We start from the raw sequence: 9,777 nt of genomic DNA, 5'->3' as shown, positions 1-9,777 counted from the left end.
GCCTTCCGGTTTGACTATGAATGTTTCCCATTTCGTCCTTTTTTGTAAAGTAAACTCTTGTCTGCATCACATTCCCCTTCCCCTTGAACACAGATGTCAGTAGTCAGATCACATTGCTTACCTACTCATGCCAAATATATCTGGGTAATATAGTGCTAGTCCATTCAGAGTTAAAAAAACAACTACCTAACCTGGATCCCAAAAATGCTATTTACCCATTGCACCAGTTAACTGCGGAATGATACAGGATTCCTTAAAACATATCTCTACCATATGAGGTTAAAAATCCAGGTCCTGCATCTATTTTGTTAAATGGTTCAAATTAAAGTATGAAGACCCCACCTATCAGAAGGCCGAAATAGCTTAGTTGGGAGAGCGTTAGACTGAAGATCTAAAGGTCCCTGTTTCAATCCCGGGTTTCGGTACAGTTGAGAGGTTCCTTGCTTCTAACAAAATAGGTCTTGGAATCAGCTGTAGTACTTTTTTCTCTATCAACATTTTTATCAACTGATCTACAAAATGATCAATTTAACATGGACTTTGCTTTATGTCCTCCTTCTAAACTTGCTTCCACCTCTCTTACCTTCAGGTTTGACAATGAATATTTCCCATTTCATGCTTTTTTGTAAAGTAAACTCTTGTCTGCATTACCTTCCACTTCCCCTTGAACACAGATGTCAGTAGTCAGATGACATTGCTTACCTACTCATGCCAAATATATCTGGGTAATATAGTGCTAGTCCATTCAGAGTTAAAAAAACAACTACCTAACCTGGATCCCAAAAATGCTATTTACCCATTGCACCATTTAATTGCGGAATGATGCAGGACTCCTTAAAACATATCTCTACCATATGAGGTTAAAAATCCAGGTCCTGCATCTATTTTGTTAAATGGTTCAAATTAAAGTATGAAGACCACAGATATCAGCAGGCCGAAATAGCTCAGTTGGCAGAGTGTTAGACTGAAGATCTAAAGGTCCCTGGTTCAATCCTGGGTTTCGGCACAGTTGAGAGGTTCTTTGCTTCTAACAAAATAGGTCTTGGAATCAGCTGTAGTCCTTTTTCTGTATTCATCAATTTTTTTTAACTGATCTACAACACAATCAATTTAACATAGACTTTGCTTTCTGTCCTCCTTCTAGACTTGCTTCCACCTCTCTTACCTTCAGGTTTGACAATGAATATTTCCCATTTCATGCTTTTTTGTAAAGTAAACTCTTGTCTGCATTACCTTCCACTTCCCCTTGAACACAGATGTCAGTAGTCAGATGACATTGCTTACCTACTCATGCCAAATATATCTGGGTAATATAGTGCTAGTCCATTCAGAGTTAAAAAAACAACTACCTAACCTGGATCCCAAAAATGCTATTTGCCCATTGCACCAGTTAATTGCGAAATGATACAGGACTCCTTAAAACATATCTCTACCATATGAGGTTAAAAATCCAGGTCCTGCATTTATTTTGTTAAATGGTTTAAATTAAAGTATGAAGACCACAGCTGTAAGCAGGCCGCAATATCTCAGTTGGGAGAGTGTTAGACTGAAGATCTAAAGGTCCCTGGTTCAATCCTGGGTTTCGGCACAGTTGAGAGGTTCCTTGCTTCTAACAAAATAGGTCTTGGAATCAGCTGTAGTACTTTTTTCTCTATTAACATTTTTATCAACTGATCTACAAAATGATCAATTCAACATAGACTTTGCTTTCTGTCCTCCTTTTAATCTTTCTTCCACCTATCTTGCCTTCAGGTTTGACAATGAATGTTTCCCATTTCGTCCTTTTTTGTAAAGTAAACTCTTGTCTGCATCACATTCCACTACCCCTTGAACACAGATGTCAGTAGTCAGATGACATTGCTTACCTACTCATGCCAAATATATCTAGGTAATATAGTGCTAGTCCATTCAGAGTTAAAAAAACAACTACCTAACCTGGATCCAAAAAATGCTATTTACCCATTGTACCAGTTAATTGCGGAATGATACAGGACTCCTTAAAACATATCTCTACCATATGAGGTTAAAAATCCAGGTCCTGCATCTATTTTGTTAAATGGTTTAAATTAAAGTATGAAGACCACAGCTATAAGCAGGCTGCAATAGCTCAGTTGGGAGAGCGTTAGACTGAAAATCTAAAGGTCCCTGGTTCAATCCTGGGTTTCGGCACAGTTGAGAGGTTCCTTGCTTCTCACAAAATAAGTCTTGGAATCAGCTGTGGTACTTTTTTCTCTATCAACATTTTTATCAACTGATTTACAAAATGATCAATTCAACATAGACTTTGCTTTCTGTCCTCCTTTTAAACTTTCTTCCACCTATCTTGCCTTCAGGTTTGACTATGAATGTTTCCCATTTCGTCCTTTTTTGTAAAGTAAACTCTTGTCTGCATCACATTCCCCTTCCCCTTGAACACAGATGTCAGTAGTCAGATGACATTGCTTACCTACTCATGCCAAATATATCTGGGTAATATAGTGCTAGTCCATTCAGAGTTAAAAAAACAACTACCTAACCTGGATCCCAAAAATGCTATTTACCCATTGCACCAGTTAACTGCGGAATGATACAGGACTCCTTAAAACATATCTCTACCATATGAGGTTAAAAATCCAGGTCCTGCATCTATTTTGTTAAATGGTTCAAATTAAAGTATGAAGACCCCACCTATCAGAAGGCCGAAATAGCTTAGTTGGGAGAGCGTTAGACTGAAGACCTAAAGGTCCCTGTTTCAATCCCGGGTTTCGGCACAGTTGAGAGGTTCCTTGCTTCTAACAAAATAGGTCTTGGAATCAGCTGTAGTACTTTTTTCTCTATCAACATTTTTATCAACTGATCTACAAAATGATCAATTCAACATAGACTTTGCTTTCTGTCCTTCTTTTAAACTTTCTTCCACCTATCTTACCTTCAGGTTTGACTATGAATGTTTCCCATTTCGTCCTTTTTTGTAAAGTAAACTCTTGTCTGCATCACATTCCACTCCCCCTTGAACACAGATGTCAGTAGTCAGATGACATTGCTTACCTACTCATGCCAAATATATCTGGGTAATATAGTGATAGTCCATTCAGAGTTAAAAAAATAACTACCTAACCTGGATCCCAAAAATTGTATTTACCCATTGCACCATTTAACTGGGGAATGATACAGGACTCCTTGTAACATATCTCTACCATATGAGGTTAAAAATCCAGGTCCTGCATCTATTTTGTTAAATGGTTTAAATTAAAGTATGAAGACCACAGCTATAAGCAGGCCGAAATAGCTCAGTTGGGACAGCGTTAGACTGAAGATCTAAAGGTCCCTGGTTCAATCCCGGGTTTCGGCACAGTTGAGAGGTTCCTTGCTTCTAACAAAATAGGTCTTGGAATCAGCTGTAGTACTTTTTCTCTATTCATCAAATTTTTTCCAACTGATCTACAACACAATCAATTTAACATAGACTTTGCTTTATGTCCTCCTTCTAAACTTGCTTCCACCTCTCTTACCTTCAGGTTTGACAATGAATATTTCCCATTTCATGCTTTTTTGTAAAGTAAACTCTTGTCTGCATTACCTTCCACTTCACCTTGAACACAGATGTCAGTAGTCAGATGACATTGCTTACCTGCTCATGCCAAATATATCTGGGTAATATAGTGCTAGTCCATTCAGAGTTAAAAAAACAACTACCTAACCTGGATCCCAAAAATGCTATTTGCCCATTGCACCAGTTAATTGTGAAATGATACAGGACTCCTTAAAACATATCTCTACCATATGAGGTTAAAAATCCAGGTCCTGCATCTATTTTGTTAAATGGTTTAAATTAAAGTATGAAGACCGCAGCTATAAGCAGGCCGCAATATCTCAGTTGGGAGAGTGTTAGACTGAAGATCTAAAGGTCCCTGGTTCAATCCTGGGTTTCGGCACAGTTGAGAGGTTCCTTGCTTCTAACAAAATAGGTCTTGGAATCAGCTGTAGTACTTTTTTCTCTATTAACATTTTTATCAACTGATCTACAAAATGATCAATTCAACATAGACTTTGCTTTCTGTCCTCCTTTTAAACTTTCTTCCACCTATCTTGCCTTCAGGTTTGACAATGAATGTTTCCCATTTCGTCCTTTTTTGTAAAGTAAACTCTTGTCTGCATCACATTCCACTTCCCCTTGAACACAGATGTCAGTAGTCAGATGACATTGCTTACCTACTCATGCCAAATATATCTAGGTAATATAGTGCTAGTCCATTCAGAGTTAAAAAAACAACTACCTAACCTGGATCCCAAAAATGCTATTTACCGATTGCACCAGTTAACTGGGGAATGATACAGGACTCCTCCAAACATATCTCTACCATATGAGGTTAAAAATCCAGGTCCTGCATCTATTTTGTTAAATGGTTCAAATTAAAGTATGAAGCCCCAGCTATCAGAAGGCCGAAATAGCTCAGTTGGGAGAGCGTTAGACTGAAGATCTGAAGGTCCCTGGTTCAATCCCGGGTTTCGGCACAGTTGAGAGGTTCCTTGCTTCTAACAATATAGGTTTTGGAATCAGCTGTAGTACTTTTTCTCTATTCATCAAATTTTTTCCAACTGATCTACAACACAATCAATTTAACATAGACTTTGCTTTATATCCTCCTTCTAAACTTGCTTCCACCTCTCTTACCTTCAGGTTTGACAATGAATATTTCCCATTTCATGCTTTTTTGTAAAGTAAACTCTTGTCTGCATTACCTTCCACTTCCCCTTGAACACAGATGTCAGTAGTCAGATGACATTGCTTACCTACTCATGCCAAATATATCTGGGTAATATAGTGCTAGTCCATTCAGAGTTAAAAAAACAACTACCTAACCTGGATCCCAAAAATGCTATTTACCCATTGCACCAGTTAATTGCGGAATGATATAGGACTCCTTAAAACATATCTCTACCATATGAGGTTAAAAATCCAGGTCCTGCATCTATTTTGTTAAATAGTTTAAATTAAAGTATGAAGACCACAGCTATAAGCAGGCCGAAAAAGCTAAGTTGGGAGAGCGTTAGACTGAAGATCTAAAGGCCCCTGGTTCAATCCCGGGTTTCGGCACAGTTGAGAGGTTCCTTGCTTCTAACAAAATAGGTCTTGGAATCAGCTGTAGTACTTTTTCTCTATTCATCAAATGTTTTCCAACTGATCTACAACACAATCAATTTAACATAGACTTTGCTTTTTGTCCTCCTTCTAAACTTGCTTCCACCTCTCTTACCTTCAGGTTTGACAATGAATATTTCCCATTTCATGCTTTTTTGTAAAGTAAACTCTTGTCTGCATTACCTTCCACTTCCCCTTGAACACAGATGTCAGTGGTCAGATGACATTGCTTACCTACTCATGCCAAATACGTCTGGGTAATATAGTGCTAGTCCATTCAGAGTTAAAAAAACAACTTCCTAACCTGGATCCCAAAAATGCTATTTACCCATTGCACCAGTTAACTGGGGAATGATAAAGGACTCCTTAAAACATATCTCTACCATATGAGGTTAAAAATCCAGGTCCTGCATCTATTTTGTTAAATGGTTCAAATTAAAGTGTGAAGACCCCAGCTATCAGAAGGCGGATATAGCTCAGTTGGGAGAGCGTTAGACTGAAGATCTAAAGGTCTCTGGTTCAATCCCGGGTTTCGGCACAGTTGAGAGGTTCCTTGCTTCTAACACAATAGGTCTTGGAATCAGCTGTAGTACTTTTTCTCTATTCATCACATTTTTTCCAACTGATCTACAACACAATCAATTTAACATAGACTTTGCTTTATGTCCTCCTTCTAGACTTGCTTCCACCTCTCTTGCCTTCAGGTTTGACTATGAATGTTTCCCATGTCATGCTTTTTTGTAAAGTAAACTCTGGTCTGCATTACCTTCCACTTCCCCTTGAACACAGATGTCAGTGGTCAGATGACATTGCTTACCTACTCAGGCAAAATACGTCTGGGTAATATAGTGCTAGTCCATTCGGAGTTAAAAAAAAAAAATGACCTAACCTGGATCCCAAAAATATTATTTACCCATTGCACCAGTTAACTGCTGAATGATACAGGACTCCTTAAAACATATCTCTAACATATAAGGTCAAATATCCAGGTCATGCATCTATTTTGTTAAATGGTTCAAAGCAAAGTATGAAGACTACAGCTAGCAGGAGGCCGAAATAGCTCAGTTGGGAGAGCGTTAGACTGAAGATCTAAAGGTCCCAGGTTCAATCCCGGGTTTTGGCACTGTTGAGAGGTTCGTTGCTTCTCACAAAATAAGTCTTGGAATCAGCTGTGGTACTTTTTTCTCTATCAACATTTTTATCAACTGATTTACAAAATGATCAATTCAACATAGACTTTGCTTTCTGTCCTCCTTTTAAACTTTCTTCCACCTATCTTGCCTTCAGGTTTGACTATGAATGTTTCCCATTTCGTCCTTTTTTGTAAAGTAAACTCTTGTCTGCATCACATTCCCCTTCCCCTTGAACACAGATGTCAGTAGTCAGATGACATTGCTTACCTACTCATGCCAAATATATCTGGGTAATATAGTGCTAGTCCATTCAGAGTTAAAAAAACAACTACCTAACCTGGATCCCAAAAATGCTATTTACCCATTGCACCAGTTAACTGCGGAATGATACAGGACTCCTTAAAACATATCTCTACCATATGAGGTTAAAAATCCAGGTCCTGCATCTATTTTGTTAAATGGTTCAAATTAAAGTATGAAGACCCCACCTATCAGAAGGCCGAAATAGCTTAGTTGGGAGAGCGTTAGACTGAAGACCTAAAGGTCCCTGTTTCAATCCCGGGTTTCGGCACAGTTGAGAGGTTCCTTGCTTTTAACAAAATAGGTCTTGGAATCAGCTGTAGTACTTTTTCTCTATCAACATTTTTATCAACTGATCTACAAAATGATCAATTCAACATAGACTTTGCTTTCTGTCCTTCTTTTAAACTTTCTTCCACCTATCTTACCTTCAGGTTTGACTATGAATGTTTCCCATTTCGTCCTTTTTTGTAAAGTAAACTCTTGTCTGCATCACATTCCACTCCCCCTTGAACACAGATGTCAGTAGTCAGATGACATTGCTTACCTACTCATGCCAAATATATCTGGGTAATATAGTGATAGTCCATTCAGAGTTAAAAAAATAACTACCTAACCTGGATCCCAAAAATTGTATTTACCCATTGCACCATTTAACTGGGGAATGATACAGGACTCCTTAAAACATATCTCTACCATATGAGGTTAAAAATCCAGGTCCTGCATCTATTTTGTTAAATGGTTCAAATTAAAGTATGAAGACCCCACCTATCAGAAGGCCGAAATAGCTTAGTTGGGAGAGCGTTAGACTGAAGACCTAAAGGTCCCTGTTTCAATCCCGGGTTTCGGCACAGTTGAGAGGTTCCTTGCTTTTAACAAAATAGGTCTTGGAATCAGCTGTAGTACTTTTTCTCTATCAACATTTTTATCAACTGATCTACAAAATGATCAATTCAACATAGACTTTGCTTTCTGTCCTTCTTTTAAACTTTCTTCCACCTATCTTACCTTCAGGTTTGACTATGAATGTTTCCCATTTCGTCCTTTTTTGTAAAGTAAACTCTTGTCTGCATCACATTCCACTCCCCCTTGAACACAGATGTCAGTAGTCAGATGACATTGCTTACCTACTCATGCCAAATATATCTGGGTAATATAGTGATAGTCCATTCAGAGTTAAAAAAATAACTACCTAACCTGGATCCCAAAAATTGTATTTACCCATTGCACCATTTAACTGGGGAATGATACAGGACTCCTTGTAACATATCTCTACCATATGAGGTTAAAAATCCAGGTCCTGCATCTATTTTGTTAAATGGTTCAAAATAAAGTATGAAGACACCAGCTATCAGAAGGCCGAAATAGCTCAGTTGGGAGAGTGTTAGACTGAAAATCTAAAGGTCCCTGGTTCAGTCCCGGGTTTCGGCACAGTTGAGAGGTTCCTTGCTTCTAGCAAAATAGGTCTTGGAATCAGCTGTAGTACTTTTTCTCTATTCATCAAATTTTTTCCAACTGATCTACAACACAATCAATTTAACATAGACTTTGCTTTATGTCCTCCTTCTAAACTTGCTTCCACCTCTCTTACCTTCAGGTTTGACAATGAATATTTCCCATTTCATGCTTTTTTGTAAAGTAAACTCTTGTCTGCATTACCTTCCACTTCACCTTGAACACAGATGTCAGTAGTCAGATGACATTGCTTACCTGCTCATGCCAAATATATCTGGGTAATATAGTGCTAGTCCATTCAGAGTTAAAAAAACAACTACCTAACCTGGATCCCAAAAATGCTATTTGCCCATTGCACCAGTTAATTGCGGAATGATACAGGACTCCTTAAAACATATCTCTACCATATGAGGTTAAAAATCCAGGTCCTGCATCTATTTTGTTAAATGGTTTAAATTAAAGTATGAAGACCACAGCTATAAGCAGGCCGCAATATCTCAGTTGGGAGAGTGTTAGACTGAAGATCTAAAGGTCCCTGGTTCAATCCTGGGTTTCGGCACAGTTGAGAGGTTCCTTGCTTCTAACAAAATAGGTCTTGGAATCAGCCGTAGTACTTTTTTCTCTATTAACATTTTTATCAACTGATCTACAAAATGATCAATTCAACATAGACTTTGCTTTCTGTCCTCCTTTTAAACTTTCTTCCACCTATCTTGCCTTCAGGTTTGACAATGAATGTTTCCCATTTCGTCCTTTTTTGTAAAGTAAACTCTTGTCTGCATCACATTCCACTTCCCCTTGAACACAGATGTCAGTAGTCAGATGACATTGCTTACCTACTCATGCCAAATATATCTAGGTAATATAGTGCTAGTCCATTCAGAGTTAAAAAAACAACTACCTAACCTGGATCCCAAAAATGCTATTTACCGATTGCACCAGTTAACTGGGGAATGATACAGGACTCCTCCAAACATATCTCTACCATATGAGGTTAAAAATCCAGGTCCTGCATCTATTTTGTTAAATGGTTCAAATTAAAGTATGAAGCCCCAGCTATCAGAAGGCCGAAATAGCTCAGTTGGGAGAGCGTTAGACTGAAGATCTGAAGGTCCCTGGTTCAATCCCGGGTTTCGGCACAGTTGAGAGGTTCCTTGCTTCTAACAAAATAGGTTTTGGAATCAGCTGTAGTACTTTTTCTCTATTCATCAAATTTTTTCCAACTGATCTACAACACAATCAATTTAACATAGACTTTGCTTTATATCCTCCTTCTAAACTTGCTTCCACCTCTCTTACCTTCAGGTTTGACAATTAATATTTCCCATTTAATGCTTTTTTGTAAAGTAAACTCTTGTCTGCATTACCTTCCACTTCCCCTTGAACACAGATGTCAGTAGTCAGATGACATTGCTTACCTACTCATGCCAAATATATCTGGGTAATATAGTGCTAGTCCATTCAGAGTTAAAAAAACAACTACCTAACCTGGATCCCAAAAATGCTATTTACCCATTGCACCAGTTAATTGCGGAATGATATAGGACTCCTTAAAACATATCTCTACCATATGAGGTTAAAAATCCAGGTCCTGCATCTATTTTGTTAAATAGTTTAAATTAAAGTATGAAGACCACAGCTATAAGCAGGCCGAAAAAGCTAAGTTGGGAGAGCGTTAGACTGAAGATCTAAAGGCCCCTGGTTCAATCCTGGGTTTCGGCACAGTTGAGAGGTTCCTTGCTTCTAACAAAATAGGTCTTGGAATCA

This window comes from Lissotriton vulgaris, chromosome 8 (genome assembly GCF_964263255.1).
Source record: "Lissotriton vulgaris chromosome 8, aLisVul1.2, whole genome shotgun sequence".
Taxonomy (NCBI): Eukaryota; Metazoa; Chordata; class Amphibia; order Caudata; family Salamandridae; genus Lissotriton; species Lissotriton vulgaris.
This window is presented reverse-complemented; position numbering follows the sequence as displayed.